The following is a 19,818-nucleotide window of genomic DNA, read 5'->3' on the forward strand; positions in this document are numbered from 1 at the left end:
AGAGGTTAGATTAGTGCTTCCCAACCTTTTTAACATGGGGGGACCACTTGAAAAAACGTTCTGCTTTTCAGGCAACCCCTGCTATAATTACTATTTCCACAATTCACAGTACATTAGCTCGACGGTCAGTAGGATGAATGCTGCTTTTATTTCTGGCCAGTGGGAAGAACGTTGGCCTTACAGATAGCCTAAAATCTAATTGGTTAAACTGACCTGAGAGGCACATATTGCTAATTTTCTCATGCTCTGGAGGAATCCTAAGGTTCCACAAAACCTTAGTTGAGAGACACTGGGCTAGATGATAGCTGTCAATTGGATGCAATACCCATCAGGGAAGCCGTCCCTGAAAGATGTGGTCATGCATTTTAGAGGGAACTGGCCTTGGAATATATAATACATAAAGTAGTCAGTAAACACTGCAGCTGAAGTGTAATAAATTGTGTCCCTGAAATACCCAAAATTTATATGTGGATGCACCTTGCCTGTATGATTTACTTCAACACACACAAAAACATATTTGGTTCAAAGGTTTGGGATAAGATACCTTTTAAAACCAATCCTGAAGCTATTCAAACTTTATTAAAGACATGCTGGTATTTGTACACAACCAATTCAACTCAGAAAATCAGAACTGACTCACCAATAGAAGAATAGATGTGTTGTTGCAAAGTCTGGAGGGGGCATTCCACCTTTATTGTATCAGTTTATAAAGGACCTAAATAACATCTGATCCTGGTTATCATTATATCGCATAACTAGAACTTTGAAGGTGACCCTATGAAGGAAAAGAAAATCTAACATGTTCTACCCCTCAGGTTTGTAGTTAATGTAGAAAAATGTATTTCTTATGTTAAGAGATTTTATTCTCACAAGCTGGTACAAAAAATTCCCTTGGGACAGGCTCCAAGTTGTAAGTTCCCAAATATTATCTTGCTCATCCAAGTGAATTTCCTTTTCTTCGCAGGTGGCACAGATATCAGACATCACCCTTGGGACACTGAAACATCTTACACAGAAATTCTGCTAGTATTCTGCATCTTTCCTGTGTCTCAATGCTTTGATACGGATACTGCCCAAAGCTGATTAGGACTGATCAAGGTAAGGTTCTTTATTGCATTTCACTCAAGGGGTAATCAAAGGCCCCTCCAGTGTTTGTGTCCATGTGGGACCACCTTCATTTTGCACAGATCTTCTATCTAGTTATTGGAGGGTGCTGGTTTGAGTTACACTTCCCCTGTGTTCTAATTACAGAGAACTATTGTCCTGACCAAAGCAGAAGTGTGCAAAAAAAAGAAGTCTCAAAATTGTGCAGGTCTGCTAAAAGCTTGAACAAAAATGCATACAAATATATGTAGCTAGAAATCTGTAGAAATATATACGTAGTGTACAGTACGTTCTAACTCACAAGTCCAATAAAACTTTACTTAGGAAATGGTTTCCTATTATGGGAGACTACACTTTTCATAACATTTTCTCTGAATGGAGAAAACTTCTATGCCATGCTTTGGATATTTTTGCTTTACCAGAGAAGCCATTATTACTGTGAGGGAAATGGTTATACAGAGAGGAAAAAAAACCTGACAGGTGTTCTAATCCTTTCCCACACTATCTGTGTATCACTGATGGAATTAAATTAAACATAAATTAATGATATTACCTGCAAGGTGTTGATATATTCTAGATTTAGAATTATATCTGCTACCCAGAATAACTGACTATTCTTTGAAATTATGTAAAATAGTTCTATTCAATTAATGCAATGAAAATCAAGAAGAGGTACAGTATGTCCTTCGTTAGCAAACATGTATTTATTTATTCTGTTTTATAACAAATTGGGACAATGGGCCTGATTTATTAAAGCTGTCCGAGGCTGGAGAGGATACACTTTATCAGTGAAGCTGATGATTCCAGCAAACCTGGAAATTATTTCTTCAAAGACATTTGCTATTTGCAAGCAAATGTTTTGAATCCTGGACCAGATCCATTCCAGGTTTGCAGGATCACCCAGTTTAACTAAATAAAGTTTATCATCTTCAGTCTTGGAGAGCTTTAATAAATGAGGCCCAATGTTTTATGACTTAATGAAGATGATGTTCTAGGTCTCTATCAGTTCAACCTTTGAGCTTGGCGTTCATTTGCACGGATGGCTATGCCAATCCAATCCCCAACATAGTTACCTGAGGACAATGTTTTGTTGAGTTGTTTAGCAACAGAAATGGGTGTTCTTTCTCAAAGCTGTATGATTGTGCGCTTAACCATAATCAGTCATCAGTGCACTTATATAAGATAAAACTGCAAGTGATTAAAGCCAGTTTATGATGATCCAAACTCACCAGTAGCTCCACCCTTTCTGTTATTTTCCACATTTGGTAAGTTTGGTCAAATTAAGCCAAACGACATTGGAAACCACCCATCCCTGCAACTAATGCTATCATATCCTATGCTGTCCTGAAGACATATGAAAAAGTTTTTTTTTAAGGAATAACCTCCAGGAATAAAAGGAAATAAATGGGGATTGGGGATGTAATGTCATTGGCACCCTTGGTGACAAACAAGGAGGTTTGAAAGGAAATAAACTAAACTTTATTTTTACAGAACTTAGATTTGCATATAACTTTATCTTTTCTTAATTATTGGATCTCCTAAAAATTTTCCATGAATTGCTCAGTTTGACTTCCCTACGTTTCCTCCATTTAGCTGCTATTGAAACATAATCCACAAGATAACTAATAAACATCAAAAACAAAAAAAAATATGTCTACAAAGGCATCAAGAGCTCCAGAATGCCTGCAAAAATACAAAATCTGAGTATGGGAAAGATGTGCTTGATTGGAAGCACATACAATACGATAGATTTATTAAACTCATATAAGAAACATGAGACAAGTTTCAGTAGCTGATCAGGGGGAGTTCTGGGAGAAAAACACAGAGGGTGAATTCCTGGCGGAACGAAGAGGCAGAAACTGTAACTGTACCAGTGCACCTAAATTGGTAAGCAAGTGCTTAAAATAACCATGAAAGCCAAGCTTAAAAGATTCCTTATTAAATTCTTCAGCTACCCTAGCAGACGTGACAAGGGCAACTGCTATTGAATAAAGAGTTGCATCTCCTAATTTAAGCACAGTGTTACCCCTTCTGTGTCAGGCATTCATGGCTGTCCTCTGTTCCTCGGCAGGCCACAATTCGCAATACATTTAGGGGCATTGCTGTTGCTGCTTTATGATATTTTTAGGCACAATCTCCCTGTTATAGTTCTTTTGTTGGTTTCTACCCACCTTGACGTTTTTAGTGTTCCTACGCAGATTAGTGTATTATCAGTCCTACAATTGTGAGGAGGAAGGTGAAATGTCACATACTAGACATTACAAGTATTTTATATATACTCTGTTGTTGAATCAGAAAGAAAGAAAGGCAAATATTTGTTCCTGTTTGTCTTTTTGACCTTTCTGTAAAGTTCATCTATTTTTTACCTGTGCTTGTCTGTTGAAACATTCACTTCACAGGTCAGGAACAGATTGCAGACAGGGACAAACCATTGTGATCCTATAACAGAAAGTTCCGGTATCAAGACGATGATGGCAAGATCACAATGTATTACTTTAACCATTTGTTGTCATTGATGTAAGGCATATGGTGGAACAAAACTACTTAAAGCAGACCATCTGGCTTTTTCTTACATCAGTTGCATTTTTGAGGCTGTAGGTGACCATAAATGTGCAGTCAGGTGATGCCTAACATATTGCTTTTTGTAATAGTATACAAAGTGTGTGAAGTTTGATCAAGACTCGCACAAAAAATATTTATGCAAATGTATTATTCAATAATTTTTAGTTGTTAGTAAACACCATCAACATTTTTTCCTAAAACAAGACAACATTGTCTACAGTTCCCACTTCAGTACTTTCATTCCTCTGAAAGGGCCTGCTTTATTAAAGCTCTCCAAGGCTATAGAGGATAGACTTTCATTGGTGAAACTGGGTGATCCAGCAAACCTGGAATTGATCTGGTCCAGGATTAAAAACATTTTTTGAGGCTGTAGAGAAAATAGAAAGTTCCTGTATCAAGACCTTCATGGCAAGATCACAATGTATTACTTTAACCATTTTTGTCATTGATGTAATTCATATGGTGGAACAAAATTCCACCATCTGGCTTTTTCTTACATCAGTTGCATTTTTTGAGGCTGTAGGTGACCATAAATGTGCAGTCAGGTGATGCGTAACATATTGTTTTTTTGTAAAAGTATACAAGGTGTGTGAAGTTGGCAGCTCCTGTACCCACCTATATGGGCATCAAATGGCTACCAGTCACATCTATGTGTCTGTACCCAGTGTTCCTCCTTAGCCACTGTCCTCCTCCAGTACGTGTTCTCTTCTTGTGCTCTGAACTGTGTGACATTCTCCTCTTGCACTTGCCTGCGATTCTAATCAGTCAAAATGACATATTGGAGATACTGTGTAAATATAGCAGTAGAAGTTGGCTTTTGTCACAATAAGGAAAAAAACAGACTGTTAGATGGAGAAACTCAAAGTGACATTTGTACATTTGTATTTTACTTTTACTCTTTTTTGCAAAATGGAAAGTTGTGCCTCTGATCTGAGCACTTATGTTAGTTAAAACAACCTAATATGGTAACAGCGATGGCTAGTCAACAAGGTACACAGCTGGTCTGCTTCTATTGACTGGTGGTTGTAAACTGCCAGCTAGTACACCGGATGTGTACCTTAGTGACTAGCTAAAAACTAAATTTTACAGTAACAACTATTCATAAAACCTCCTAGTGACTCTTTAAAACATATTCATACCACATATACATTCACTTTTTTCACTAGGTGGGCTAGTGATCACATTAACATATTTTAAAATAAAGTTAAACCACTTTACGGACAGATGTACCACTGAAGTGTTCTATTATACTGTAACCTTCTGTACCACAGTTCACTTGGAAGAGGTTTTATAGTTAAAGAAACAATTGAAACAACAGCTTCCAATTGGTTACAAACTGTCCATAAATAGTAAAGCTTGACATCTTTTTAAAAAAATCTATATAGTTTTTAATGTGAGTATATTGCTTGCAAGCTGTGTTGTTTTCAAAGCATATCATTCTCTGGTGAACACAGGAAATCATGCATAGAAATCATTGCACTAATGTTTATTGGCACATCAGTCTGGAAACAAGGCTCTGCAAGTCAAAGTCTATTTTTGTGTTGGGTTGACAAGAGGTTTGACATACTAAAAAACCACAGAAGGATAAAGTCATTGGAGCATGAGATTGCAGAACATTTGCTTATAGAGTGTCTATGTATTAGAGGCAGTGGAAGTTTGAAGGGCAAATCCATGTAATATGGTATGGAGCAGAGAAGGGTGTGTTGTTGGAACAAGCTATCTCTAACCAACACAACTGAGTCCAAGATTGTAGCAGAACTCAAAAAAATGAAAAAGTTTTATCTACTGTGTTTCAGTTTTGTGCGTACCCCAATAATGAAGTGAAAAATTTAGCTAGTTGATTAAGACTCGCACAAAAAATATTCATGCAACTTTATTATTCAATAATTTTTAGTTTTAAGAAAACACCATCAACAATTTTTCCTAAAACAAACAACATTGTCTACAAGGCTGGAGAGGATAGACTTTCATCTGTGAAGCTGGGTAATCCAGCAAACCATGGATCCAGGATTTAAAACATTTGCTAGCAAATAACAAAAGAAATCCATTCCAGGTTTGCTTGATCTCCCAGCTTCACTGATGAAAGTGTATCCTCTCCAGCATTGGAGAGCTTTAATAAATCAGGCCCAAAGAGTCTGCCTGAGAACAGATAGGGTCAAAACTGAAGACTCCTTATATGTGACTTTTCATGAGAGGCAAGGGGTTTCCAACCACGTAACTTTCCAAGAAAAATATGACAAGAAGGTGGTGTTTGTTGGGACATGTACTGTCAGTTCTGAAAACAATACAAGGTTGGACCTTACAAATAAAGCATGTAGAAAAAGAAAGCAAGATGGTGGGAAGTTGGCTATAGGGTAGGAATGGTGGGGGTAGTAAGGAAAATGTTATATGGCATAGTTAGGCTAGTTATAAAATAGTTATATTAATCAGTTTAATTAATATGGAGCTCTCTAAATGAGCAGGTGAAGTTTGATGTGTTGTAGTCTAAAAAGGTATAAAAGCTGTTTATAATGTTGTAATTTTTTTTCTAGTTCCGATAATAACATGTAGAAGTAGGATCTGATGATGAACCAGCAGAAAAGAGGCAGCAGGTGGTTACTATTCCTTTTTACATATATCAAATGTCCCAGGTCCTCTTTTTTACCTGACCCTTTTCCTCATTCCACAAATGTCAAATATAGATTTTGTTGTGTTCTTGAGCAAATTAATTTTTATATTTGTAAGATGATATTGTCAGATAACAGTGAGGGTTTGGTTGGTTTACAAGGTATAGAAAATATGTTGCTTTGCCTATTTTAGTTCACTTGTAAGAAAAGTAAAAAACCCATTTACTGCTACTCATTTTTGTATTGGAGCACCCTGTTAATATCTGGTGTTTTTGTTTACAATGTGATCACTTCTCAGGCCTAGTGGCCAATTGCTAAGCCTGGAACCAGTCACCTAATGGGGAAGAGGTTAACTCTTCCTCTGGGTAAGTTCTGACACCATTCATTGTAAAACACACAAGGCCAGGACTGGGTGACGGGTTAATAATAACTGGAATGACTTAGGGTCTTAAGGTCTCTTTAAGAAAAAAAGCATGGTGCACTCCAAACATCTTTTTAATATTGAAGGTGAGTGCTGCAGTTATTACAGTGGAAAATGTTGTTCTTATCCAGAAATCATATGATGTACTTATGATTGATATGATTGCAATAAAGATAAATTAATGTTACAGGATCGGTACTGATTGGCATCCCATTGGGAGATTTCCATTCAGTCTGTTCCAATGATAACTGTCATTTTTTCAATTTCCAGTCAGTTTCTGTCCTTATGCCAACAGTCACAAGAATAGAGAGATCCTCCCAGCATGATCAAGGTTTTATCTGTCAGTACTCGCTAAAACAATAGCATTGTCCACAGGCCCACTAAGGAGTTTTCCTTGAAAATATGTTTGAATGATGTTTGCCCTAGGGCAATGTCATGTCTTAGAAGACCTTGGTCATATCTAATATAACACAATAATTCTGAATATAACTGAGTTTCGGCAAGATGCACATTTATGTTTTATTCAACATAAGTCAAAACACTAGAAGTGATATGGATTTGTATCTGCAACCTGTGGATCAGAGTTCCCAAAATGCGCAGGAGAGACAAGAGGGGGGACATTGTTCTCTGCAGCCAGTCTTTCATTTACAGCTCTTCCTGTTATTGCCAACTTGTGTGATTTGTATTTGTGCCCACATCCCGCTGCCAGCATGCACCTTAACTGACCTCACGCTTGTACCCATCAGGGGCCAGTGCAGACTAGATTGTCATGACAACACCAGACAAATCCTCTTCAAGGATGGCAGATTTGCTTCTACATATCACTATACGTATTTCTGCTTTCACTGAAACTTTTGGAACTACACTATGTGGAAAATGCACTCTGTAGAGGGGAAACAAAAATTTCGGCTAGGTGCCACAGGGAAATCTGCCTAACGACCACATACAGCAATACAAAAGCAGGCGATAGAGAATAAAATCCTCTCCATCTAAACTTTAATTAAGTTAGTCTTTAAAGCCCAATTTGAGGCATTTTTTCTCTTATAGGAGCTGCAATACTACCTCTTTTCTGGCACAGTCCCCTTCAATAATTGTTTATTCCTGTTGGATGTAAATGTAGGTGTCATGGACGTGCCCGCAAGGGGTATCTCTCTTTAACCTTCACTGGATGACATTTAGCTTACATTTAGCACTTTGCATCATAAACAGTTACTCTTTTTCCCATTAATGTTGTTTTCACATTTTTTTTCATTCTTAGTTTTGTAGACGTCTTCCAAAAAAAAAATAGACGTTGTTGTCCCTGTGACTGCTAGTTGCCTGACTGTCATGCTGATAGAATGGTTTTGCATGTTTGTTCAGGTAAGATTGTATTGATGGCATAGACAGCCAGGCGACTAGGAGTTCTAAAAAGAGCTCAGCAATAGTAAACCCCATTTTTCTCATAGGACCAGTTACACAGATCAGGAAGTTTGGAGTTGTATGAGTTCCCTGAGTACATGTTTGTTCTTTGTCGGAGCTTACAAAGCTTTGAAGCCAGAGGAAACCAGGGAGATCAAAAGTGGCAGCTTCTGTATTTTTTCCTTTAGCCTAACAGTAAGCTGGCCACACTTGTGATTGATTACCATAGTACAGAACCCCCTCAGGGCAGGGAGATCCCCAGTGGGGGGCCTGTGCTGCCCCTATATCTAATTCCGATGTGCAATTGGATGGATTAGTGAGCATGGATGGGCTCCTACCAATGCCAACACCAGTTTCTGGGAAACATGGGCACGTTTGTGGCAGCTTGGAGCAGCACATTTTCTCCACTTTTCTTTGCAAAGGTTACTTTAAAATGGCAATTATATTGCCTTACAATTCATGACACAGACTCAGCCCTGGGCTATCCATCCATCTTTATATAAATGTATCATCCAGCCTCTTCCTACTCTCTCCCTTCTCAGGAATGACCTAGAAGTAGTCAGTGGATGACTTTGACAGCACACATTGCTAGCTTCTTTATGTAATATGATGTCCGGTTTGCAAGAAAAAAATATGACAGCTGAGAAGAGATTTGTGGTAGAGCAACATGAATAGTTATATTTACTTATCCTGAGCAGTCCAATTTATGAATAAAATGATTTTAAAATGCCACAAAGAATTTTGTGTCCCTCCTGTCTGTCTTTTTCAGCCGTTGTGAAGGTGCCCTGTCTGATCCTCAAAGTTTGATTGAATTTGTAGAGAGGGAAAAGGGCAAAGAACAGAAATTGTTTTCAAAGACTTCTGTATTGTGATAACTTTCTGTAAGTGTACATTACCCCTAGGACCACACTGCAGTCATGTGACCACGGTTTAATGTGGTTTATTGTCTTGATGGCAGCACACCTATTATGCCCCTCCAGGGTACATATTAGACTGATGTCAACCTGGGCAAAACATTATGACCTATTAACACTGTACCATTGCATTATAATGCATGCAATATACTACATACAACATGCATGTTAACGTGCATGATTTTGCCTATTAATGTGCACTGTGGCTTTGTCTGGATATGCATTGCAAGTGTAGCTGTGAGCAAAACAAAAAATGCCATATATGAAGGAATCTCTTGCTAACCCTTATAACAGATTAGTAAGTTGATTCTTTCAGTAGACCCATTATTTTTATACTTTCTACCAGGGGACAACCCTGCTCATTCTGCAGTGAAATCGTAATTGTTGTCAGCTTGTGATTAGGATAGCCATTGAAGGGCATGTGATTTTAAATAGACTTTGTGACAAAGAAAATAAAACCCAACCTAAACTATTGTTTTTTATACAGTTACAGTTTGGTGGCTCAAGTGGCTAGCACTCTGGCCTTGGCAGCACTAGGGTCCCATGTTTGAATCCGAAACTATCTGCATGGAGTTTCCATGCATGTGTTTCCTCCAGGCACTGTGGTTTCCTCCCAAAAACTGGCTTTAGACTGTGTTATGATAAATGACTATGGAGGGGACATTTGATTGTGAAACCCATTGAGTGACATGACTATGGACTTTGTAAAGTACTGAGTCATATATAAAAAAAGTTAATATTAAAATTATTAACAATAAACGCTGACCAATGTAAACACCCTGACAGTGTTATAGGGTGTGTCTCAACTCTTGTAACTGCTAATACTGATAAATACCACAAATCAACAGGTCATGTTTCAAAAAGAGTTTAAAATGAACAAGAATTGTTGTGATAATGTTGATAATAGACAGTATTTTGTGGTACAAGTACTTTTTTTATTGTGTCCATTGTTCAAAGCCGCCAATTCTATAAAAAGTATGCCACTGCACTAGGGCCCTGGACACTTAGCAGCATGCATGGTCCTACGTCCTTCTTCCCTTAGTGTCTGGCTTGTGTGGCCTGTTTGGGCAGCCCAGCTATCCATTCCTGGACATCGGACTAGGGAGAATATTTGCAAGCCCCCGGGGCCTGTAGCAGGTGATTAAATTCACCAATCGCTGCCCTAGCCTCTTCTTCCTTGGACTGTTCAGCTTTGCATGCTTTTGCTTTCCTGCTTACGATGTTGGTGTCTACGGGGGGTGGCAAGACACTAGTCAGTTCTGCACAGGGGTACCCGTTGGTTACATCTGCCATGGAGTGCAGGGTATTTCAACCTGGTATTATTGCATATTTAATAGGTAAACATATTTAATAATGTATATGCAGCCCTATATAGGATGGGGGTGTGGGGCATCAGGAGTGTTTACAGTGTGAATAAGTACTAACTAATAGGGGCACAGTTTCAATATTAAGCTACCCAAGTTGCTTATTGGATGCTAGATTGGAGAGTGTGGACTCTCTATGACAGGGTCACTTGTGTGATAAAGGTCTAATAGAACATTACTAATTGTGTCACCTGTAAATATGTGATTGTGAACTGATAAACATGCACTATTAGGAGGCCTGAAGATTGAGCACCACTGATGTAGCATCTGAAAGCAGTATTTAACAAGTACGATTCAGTTTAACATTTCAAGTTCTCCTGTTCATATCAGATCCCCCCTCATCCAGACAGATGCATGCAATGACCTTTAAGCCCTGTCAGCTGCAGGCGGTGGGGAGAAGTGTCAGAAGGATAGCAAAAGCACAGAGGGATTTTGACAGAAAGGAGGGAGCTGATATTTACCATCAACTTGTGGTTGTGAAAGGTCGACAAATTAGATATTGTAGGAATTCCCCGGGGAGGTCTGAAACATCCTTTGAATACATTTTGGAGTGTGCGGTTAGAAAAAAGTACTACATTTTATAAAAGAAAAAAGGAAAGTGTAATCCATTGGAGCGTTTACTGTCTAAGAGCTTCAGGTATTTCTGCTTGAATTGTGGACGTTAGAACCTAACGTGTCATGAAAGTTACTGGGATCATGCAGAGAATAGATGGCACCACAGGTTCCTATTATAGAGGACCTGTCACAGAGAATCTGAAGACATGTCACTGCAAAAGACATCTGCAAAACATTGTTTGCACTAATACTGAATAATTATTAGGAATCCAACGTCTGTGAAAATGATTAATATTGGGTTCTGATGTCTAAAGTGGTCCAACTGAAATGTAGGAATTTAAAATGTGTGTGGTCACTTCTCAACCTATCATAAGAAAGAGCCCCTGTCACCATTAATTTTGAACAACAATCTTCCTATAAAATGATATGGGCATTAAGATATATTAGGCATGTCATGTCTTGTGTTGACACCTAAAACACCAAACACTACTGTTGGGGCGCACCATCTTGGATATATTGTTAGCAGCCCCATGGCTGACATTAAAGTAACTCTATATGTTCCTTCCTTCCCCACATAAAAAGGTATGTAGGTAATTAAGGGAAGAGGCAGAAAAGCCTGGCCAGTACAAAGAGTAGTTTGACACTTTCAGAAGAGAAGAGGACTATGATGTGCAAGCATGGGAGATACTTTCCAAGTTTTTGACTCTTTCTGGAGTAGTCCATATTGCAAAGGCACATTAGAAGTAAATGAAAATGTTTATAAAATGGGGAAACACTACAAGTATGCATTTATAATATTAATAATATATTAAGTTAATTATGGAGTTTCTTTAAAGAGTACCTAAACACTGGAAGCTGTGGTCAAAGAAGTTAGGCAGAGGGCAGTTGATCTTTTCTCAGTCAATGACTTACCATGGCTTGTTCTGTACAGTGCCTCTCTGTTGAGGAGGTCATCTTGGTAGAAAAGTGCAGCTTTTCTACCAATGTCATAGCTTTCTCTCTGATGACTAGCACCTAGTTGGGGTAATATTCAAGAATCAGCAGGTACGGTTGGGAGGCACCAATCTACAAAATGATAAGATAGCAAATCTTCACTTTCTGAGTTTGGGTCCACTAGGATGATTATACTTATACTTACTTTTGTTTGCTCCCTTGAAATCTCTACTGTATTACCCAATAGGAACTACTAAACCACCACTTTAAAATCTACCGGGTGATTCTTCTCCCCTAAGTGCTGCACTGGCAAGAAAGACTTGTGCATTTCTGAGGGGGATAGAAGTATCTGTTAAATATGATGCCTAAAGTAGTTATCTCCTTTCTGTCTCCCTTAATGTAGCAGGAAAGCATGGTTACCTTTTAATATTTGATGAGAAAAGTCAGCTGTAGATTTCCTTCTTTTCTTTCTGTTTATTAACTGCCATGACAAAAGTTGCTACACTAAGCTGCCTATGACCTTTCCAAACCAAATTGTAATGCATGCTAGAAATTTTCTTTGTGAGTTTCATATTTGTGAAGTCAGTATAACAATGATACAGTAAAAATCATTCAGAATTCATAGAAACCTGGTACAAAACCTTTCGTCTTTAGATCATTTACCATAATATACATTGTACAACCTCTTTTTTACATAGGGTAAATGGCTCCTAAGTTTGTTCTTTTAAATGTGCATTGTAACGAGCAGGTTGTTAAGATGAAATATATTGCTCGTGTAGGCAGTTTAAGGAAAAGGTTTTGTTAAACATTGCAGTTCCATCACTTTGGAAAATATTAGATTTCTACATCTATGGCAAACAGGACAATCCTATTACGTGCGAGTCTTTGGTTAGACAGAACACTCAAACCTACCCCAATGTCCCAGAAAAAGCTCCTGCTTTCTATATATTCATATGTGTTTTTAAGACCCATGTCCCTCTGCAGTGACCAGTCAAAAACACATTCTGGATTGTACATGGGCTTGGACAAACCTCATACTTCCTATCCAGACACTCGTCCATGGCTGAAGCTAGGGGAACCTGTTCTTTGTGCAGATCTGCTGTCAGCATATTCCAGTGTTGGTGATGGTTAAAATGTAAACAAAAACAGATAGAATTTATTAACCACCCAACCGCTAAGCCCGTACTTTCTCGCCATAAAAATTTTTGCTATAATGGATAACCCCGTACTTTTTCGCCAACACTAAAATCCCTACTTACCTGGTCCCGCTGTGCTAATCCAGCGTCGGTTCCGTGTTCCAGCGTCGTCCTCCAGCGTCGGGTGTCCCTCTCCTTAAAAGAAAAAGCCGGCCGGCTTAGAGGAGAAAGCCAGCTGGCTTTCTTTTCTAAGCTAGCCGGCTTCCTCTTTTAAAACTTTGATTGTGTATTTATTGGAGTTTGTTTTGAATTATTTTGTATTTGATTGGATACGGGAGTTTGTATCCAATCCAGTGCAAAATATGAATTTGAATTTCCAACCTATTTACTTTTATTTTATTTTTTTGTATTGGATTGGATACGGGAGTTTGTATTCAATCCAATACAAAATGAGCGTTTGAATTTACCGTTGTGTACTTTGTATTAATTTTATATTATTTTAGATTGGATTGGATACACAAGTTTGTATCCAATCAAATACAAAATATAAATTTGAATTTACCAGTTATATACTTTGTATTTATTTTGTTATATTTTGTATTGGATTGGATACAGGAGTTTGTATTCAATCCAATACAAAATGAGAGTTTGAATTTACCAATTACACACTTTGTTTTTATTTGAATTTTTTTGTATTGGATTGGATACAGGAGTTTGTATTGAATCCAATACAAAATGAATGAATGAGTTTGAATTTGAATTTCCCGCACACGCGCCGACGTCATCACGCACGCAGGGAGAAGCCGAGCGGCTTTTTTTCTCTCCGCCGGACGGCTTCTCGTTTCAGAAGGCACCCGGCGCTGGACGGAGAATGATGCTGGACAATCAGCGGGACCAGGTAAGAAGCCAGGCGGCAACACAAGATGCCGGCTGGCGGAACACAAGATGCCGGCCGGCTTCTTACCGGTCCCGCTGGTATAAGAGAAGGCACCCGACGCTGGAGAGGGAGATCGACGGACGACGATTGACGGAGGATGATGCTGGAACACGAACACGACGCTGGATGAGCACAGCGGGACCAGGTAAGTGGGGATTTTAATGTAGGGAAAATCTCAGGGTTAACCAAAATAGCACTTTTTTTTAGCCCGTACCAAGGTCGGGCTTAACGGTCGGGAGGTTAAGCTACAGTTATCACAAGCAGTTTATTTACAATTTACGTCCTGAATTGTAGTAATTAAAAGTTGTCAACTTCAGGAGTAGCAAACATGAAAATAGATGAAAAAAAAGTTTGGTGGTGAGGTTGCAGAGCAGATACGGTTTTCTTGTGTCCCCAGCTTCCTCTGCTGAGATACTAAATGTACTGTCTCAACCACAGCCACACAAGGAGAATAAAATGGGGTGGCAGTGAGCACCTCTACCCACTGTAAAATTTTCAGACAGTGAACCCTAAAGAATTAGCACTGCAGTGCGGGTGGCCGAGCAGCTGGCAATGTGTCTGCCACCCAGAGCTGCAAGAAAACTGTTTGCACTGCAGTTCTGAACAGAAAATCTTTCCTAACCTTTAGTAATCCTTGAACTTTTTCCTGTTTACACCTAACAAGCTATAAAAGTGTTCACCTTTTGTTATAATACACCTGGAACATATTTAGGTGTTTTAGTGCCAAGAAAAAGAATAAACGGTAACCATATGCACCAAATGGAATTTATGAAGAAAACATACATACCGGAATACTTGTGTTTGCTTCACTTCTAATAATCAGCACTATATTTAATTGGCAAACCTACAATATTGTTTAGAAAAAAGACAATGTGTTTCAGGTATTGCTAATTAAATTATGTAGTATCTGTTACTTGTATTTTATTGAGCATAAATAATATTTTCACAGTAATTGGAAGCTTCAGTTTAAACAGATATTTTATTAAAATAATGACATGCAAATATTTGCTTACTTGCTAATATGCTTGCGAAAACAAGCCTTCAATGCATTGCTGATGAAAATTAAAATTACTGAAATATACATTGCTATGTGTAAGTAATTGATCTAAACACTTTGAAAATATTCGTTTCACATTTTGATTTGGTTTACACTCAACTTCTTTTTTTTCCATAGTTGATATAATAAGATCCCAAAAGAGATTAGCAGCCAATTCGTAATGTGTTGAATTCACATAAAAGTTTTGCAGTTGCAGCAGTTGCAATCATTGTTCAAAGCTGTGTGACGAGAACTTTGCAAAGTTTCTATAATTTTTGGTGCTGCTGATTGGTAACATCACATGTGCAGAGGAGGAGAAATTTGGTAACAAGGTGACATTTTGGGCTTGAGTAGACTTTTTTTTTATCATTTTACAAATCAGCAAAAATATATTCCTGACACAATACAGAACAACAGCTATATATTTTTTTCCATTAAAGCTGAAGTGCAGCATATGTGAAACAACAATATCCTATGCATGGTTGCAATCTAAAGCATTGCTATATAGAGGTCAGCTGGAGGAACCTCAGTGCACAAGTCTGCACTGGTGTTTTTTCATGTTATAGAAGAAGAAGAAGATACAAGACAGCTTTTTTGGTAATAAATAGAGCTAAAATTTTACTTAATTTTACTCCCTTTAAGCTTGTTACAATACCTTAGTTAGACATAGCACAACTATGTTAGGTAGACATATATAACATTGCATTACAAAACCAGTGTTACTTATTACATAGGCTCATGGTATGGTCTGTAAGAATTGTCTCATTTTCCAACACGTTTCGCTCAATGGCTTTCTCAGGGGATTCAGAGACTTGGATTGGTGTTGAGTGGTTGTTGATCATATAGGTAATATGAAGAGAATGGTTGATGCTCTAGATAATAAGGTGTAGAAGTAAGGGGTGGCTGAGTGTAATCCACAATTGTATTGCGCAATTGTATAAAAGAATTGAGTAATCAATTCTTGGCTAAAATGAAATCCCCAGTTTATAAGGTAAAAAGATTGTCAGGCTCCACCGTGGAAGCTGAATAGTGAATAGTGAACTCACTGAATAGTGAGTGAGCGGTAGGCTCAATGGAGGAGTAAGACCACCAATTTTGTCTATTGAAAAGAGGGGAACTTCTGGGATGGTTTAGGGAAGTCTCATGGAACGTTGGTGGAGAGTGGGAAGCCTCAAAAGGCTATATAATTGTTTGTAAATATTAACATAGAATACACAATAAAGGATTCCTGCATGACTTTAAGCCAAAGAGATAACCCCACAGATTCTGTTTGCATTGAGGCTTTGTATGATTGAATTCTTGCCCTCAGGTGTCTTATAAGTTAAGTGTCACTGCTGTGTGTTATGTGTTTTTGAGATATGGAAACTCTAGTTGCGATGTCCTTTCTGCAAATAAACATACCTGCTTGATCCCAATTTTTCACAAATATATACCGGCCCTTGTTCCAGCACAGGCTCCACCATTTTCATCTTCTTCTCTTCTGGAAAACCAATAAAACTTTGGCCACCTTGTTTGGCCGGACAGGATGACATTACTCACATGTATTCAGTACCACGGGGTGCCCTGACATTTTTTTAAAGAAGGCGGGTAAGTATGCTTGATTGCAAAAGTGACATCACATGTCCCTTTCTGCAATAAAGACCTGCCTGCGTGCAGATTTTGAAAGTGGAACTATATTGTAATGTAATGTTTTATATTTCCCCAAATAAAATATATATTATCATAAATGTACTTTTATCCCTGAACACAAATTTGATATAAAAATGATACTGATCGACTGTGCATTTTCTTAAAGATATGTAAATCCCAAACATAGCATTACAAATCCAAATATCCAAAACTTACTGTTATATTGTACTCTAAAGACTATTCAGAGGTTCTTATGGTGCCATATCCTGTCCCAAGGATAGTACAGTTGCACTTTCTGAATATGAATGCTGCTATCATAGCTAAGGAATGTTTATATGCAATATATAAAATGTTGTTTTGAGGCTTAGATAAAAGTGAATAAAAAAGACCTAGAAGCGCAGGATGAACAGCATACATGATCAGTCATAGTCAGTGGCAGCAGAACCCTGTGTAGGGCCATGGCCGGGGTCACAAATCTGCACAGAAAACCAGTAATTTTGGTTTATAATCAGATTGCCTGTTGCAATTTGTGCATTACAATTGAAAAAACTCAATTCATTAGCATGGTTTCATAACTCCATATGGAAGGCAGTAATCATTATTAGGCTGAATAAACAGGGAGACAGCCTTGCTAGCTGGATGCCATTTTACAGCAGAACAGAGTGAGCTGTTTTAGCCTGTGATTGGTATCATTACACTGTCTCTGTATTCCTAGAGCAAGCAAATATTGATTTATGAACTATTTAAATTTGTACTTCTGCATGAGAAGTGAGAGGTTGAAGAAGTGTTTTTTAAAGAGGACATGGTCTGTAAAGGTTGTGCCCAAAGATGGCAAACAGAGGGCAATGGATTAGTCACCAGCATTACTTTCAATGAATTTTCCATGTCTCAGTGTGAAGGCGGCCATCCTGGTAGAGCTTTGCTTTTGCATGTCAAAACTTCTCTTTAATGATCTGATGACTGATGATTGGGAATCAGCAGGGAAAGTGAAAGAAGTACAAATCCACAAAATGAAATGAATCAGAGCGATCTTTACATTTCACACATGCTTAGATTTTGCAAACAAAAGTATTTACATATTACAAACTACCAGTAAAAGCAGTTTACAGTGGCACTATACTCTCTTCGCTTACTTGCCATTCATACTTAATATGGAAGCAGGGTCTTGGCAGCCTGACAGGCATCAGATGATTCTAAGTTGCTAGAAATCAACTTTAGGGACTCACCTGTGATCTTTGCAGAGGAATTAGTTCATACTATATGCAGCCAAAAAGGACAGTGGTGGCTTAATTTAAAATTCTTTTACTAATAATAAAGATTTGTACATACCATAATGTCTATAATTTGGCTACAGGTAGACTCGAAAGAGAACAGCACAGTAATAGCATCACCAAATCGCACTTTACAGACCAGGGACAGCTGAGTATATTCAAACAATTGTGATCAGGCAGGCAAGGTTATGTTATTACATATTGCCTGTTCTTTCAGCAATTAAACTGGAACAGGTATTTTACCTTCAGCAATAATGTGTCATATCGCTCTGCACATGCAAGAGAAGTCAGGATTGCCAGAGAAACCCGGCAATCCTGACTACCCTTTCGTGTGGTGGGATGAACCTGCGAGGGAATTACATCATCCTGGCATGGGCACTCAAGAGGGCTGAAGAATAAAAAGAAGATAGCAGTGCCCTGCGAACAAACGCAGATAGATGCTCACTATTAGTGTTGGTCGAATATCTCACTATTTGATTCGACAGCTATTCGATCGAACAATGAGAACTTCTCTGGGTGATCAAATGCCGAATATGAACACCGTTGAAGTCAATGGTGCGATAATTTGGGTTTTTTAGGGTGTTTTAAGGGCTGCAAGAGCAATCAGATTGCTCTTGCAGCCGTTTACTAGTTGTATGTGTTCTTGGATAGAGTTTCTCTATCCAAGAACACATAGTACAGCGCTGCAGCAGCGATCACTGTTCCCGGGCTGTGCTACTAATATGTATTCTTGGATAGAGTTTCTCTATCCAAGAATACAGGGCACTACAGGTGATGAATGGGGACAAGTCCCTGGTTATCACATATGGTGCCCGGAGATCGCAGTGGAACTGCAGAGGTAATCTGCAGTTCAGTTCCATTGTGACATCACGTGGGAAACTGAACTGCAGACCTCTGCAGTTCCACTACAATGTCCGGGCACTACAGGTGATGAACTTGTCCCCATTCATCACCTGTAGTGCCCGGTATTCTTGGATAGAGAAACTCTATCCAAGAATACATAGTAGTAGCACAGCGCGGCAACAGCAGATATCATTTCAATAAAAGCTGCAGACATAAAAACACTGAAATAAATGTCTGAAATTATAATAACATGGGTAAACATATCTAAGATTTCAGTAATTAGTTATAGATCTTTCTAATTCATATCCCTCATCTGTATTCTGGCCCACCAGCTACTGACTTTTGGATTTTGATTGACAAAGAAGGAGGGACGTTGGAAATAGAAATAAAATGAAACAAGGAAATTGAAAAGAGTATGTTTTCACAAAGTAAAATTAATCAAGCTTCAGCCTCAAGCAGCAAACATAGATTATTTTGTACGATAAAAGGAGTTAACAGCAGATTTTTTTCCCGGATGTTCACATTAACTCGATGCTGACAGAACAACAAAATTATCCAGCTGGCTGACGCAAGGCATCACAAGATAAAAACACACTCAGAAATCAAGTGTTTTTCTTTTTTGTTCAATTACGCGGCTTCGAGATGAAACAGAACCATTCCAGTCTAATTTTTCTGACACATGACATTTACTTTCCTTCATGCTTCATGTAGAGCTTGCAAGCAATAAGTGAAATTACTCAATAATTGATAGTCACCTCTTACCAACCCCCCTACCTTATTCATATTTATAAATCAGATCAAATTTAAATGGGCGATGGGAGGGTAATAAATGCCATAAAAATGTTTTTTTTTTTTTGTGTTGTGCTTAATGGCAAATGTAATTGTTTTAGAAATTCTAAATTAGAAGCAGTTTCAAATATTGATTTCCACTTCAGTTGAAGTTGATGTAAACCCTAAGAGAATGACATTTAGTATGCTAAAGCACCATGGGTCATAAACAATAACCATTTTTAAAAAATGAAATACTTAGTATAACCATTTTTTAACGTTTCTTGCATCTCAGTGCTGCCCAGAGATTGGCTCTAATGAAAACCAAAAGATTAAAAATA

General features: G+C 38.2%; 1 protein-coding gene across 7 annotated transcripts in view; it reads left to right on the forward strand.

The window, feature by feature from the left end:
* Positions 1–19,818, forward strand: part of SGCD (sarcoglycan delta) — a 438,990-nt gene that overhangs the window by 258,540 nt on the left and 160,632 nt on the right. For 6 of the 7 annotated variants that reach the window (XM_072400493.1, XM_072400495.1, XM_072400490.1 and 3 more), the window contains one exon: positions 965–1,098. The gene's annotated coding sequence lies outside the window, so the exon portion shown is untranslated. Of the gene's footprint in view, positions 1–964; positions 1,099–6,197; positions 6,258–19,818 lie in introns of all 7 variants that reach the window. The other variant, XM_072400491.1, reaches the window with a different exon arrangement.

This window comes from Pyxicephalus adspersus, chromosome 2 (genome assembly GCF_032062135.1).
Source record: "Pyxicephalus adspersus chromosome 2, UCB_Pads_2.0, whole genome shotgun sequence".
In the NCBI taxonomy this organism is placed as follows: domain Eukaryota; kingdom Metazoa; phylum Chordata; class Amphibia; order Anura; family Pyxicephalidae; genus Pyxicephalus; species Pyxicephalus adspersus.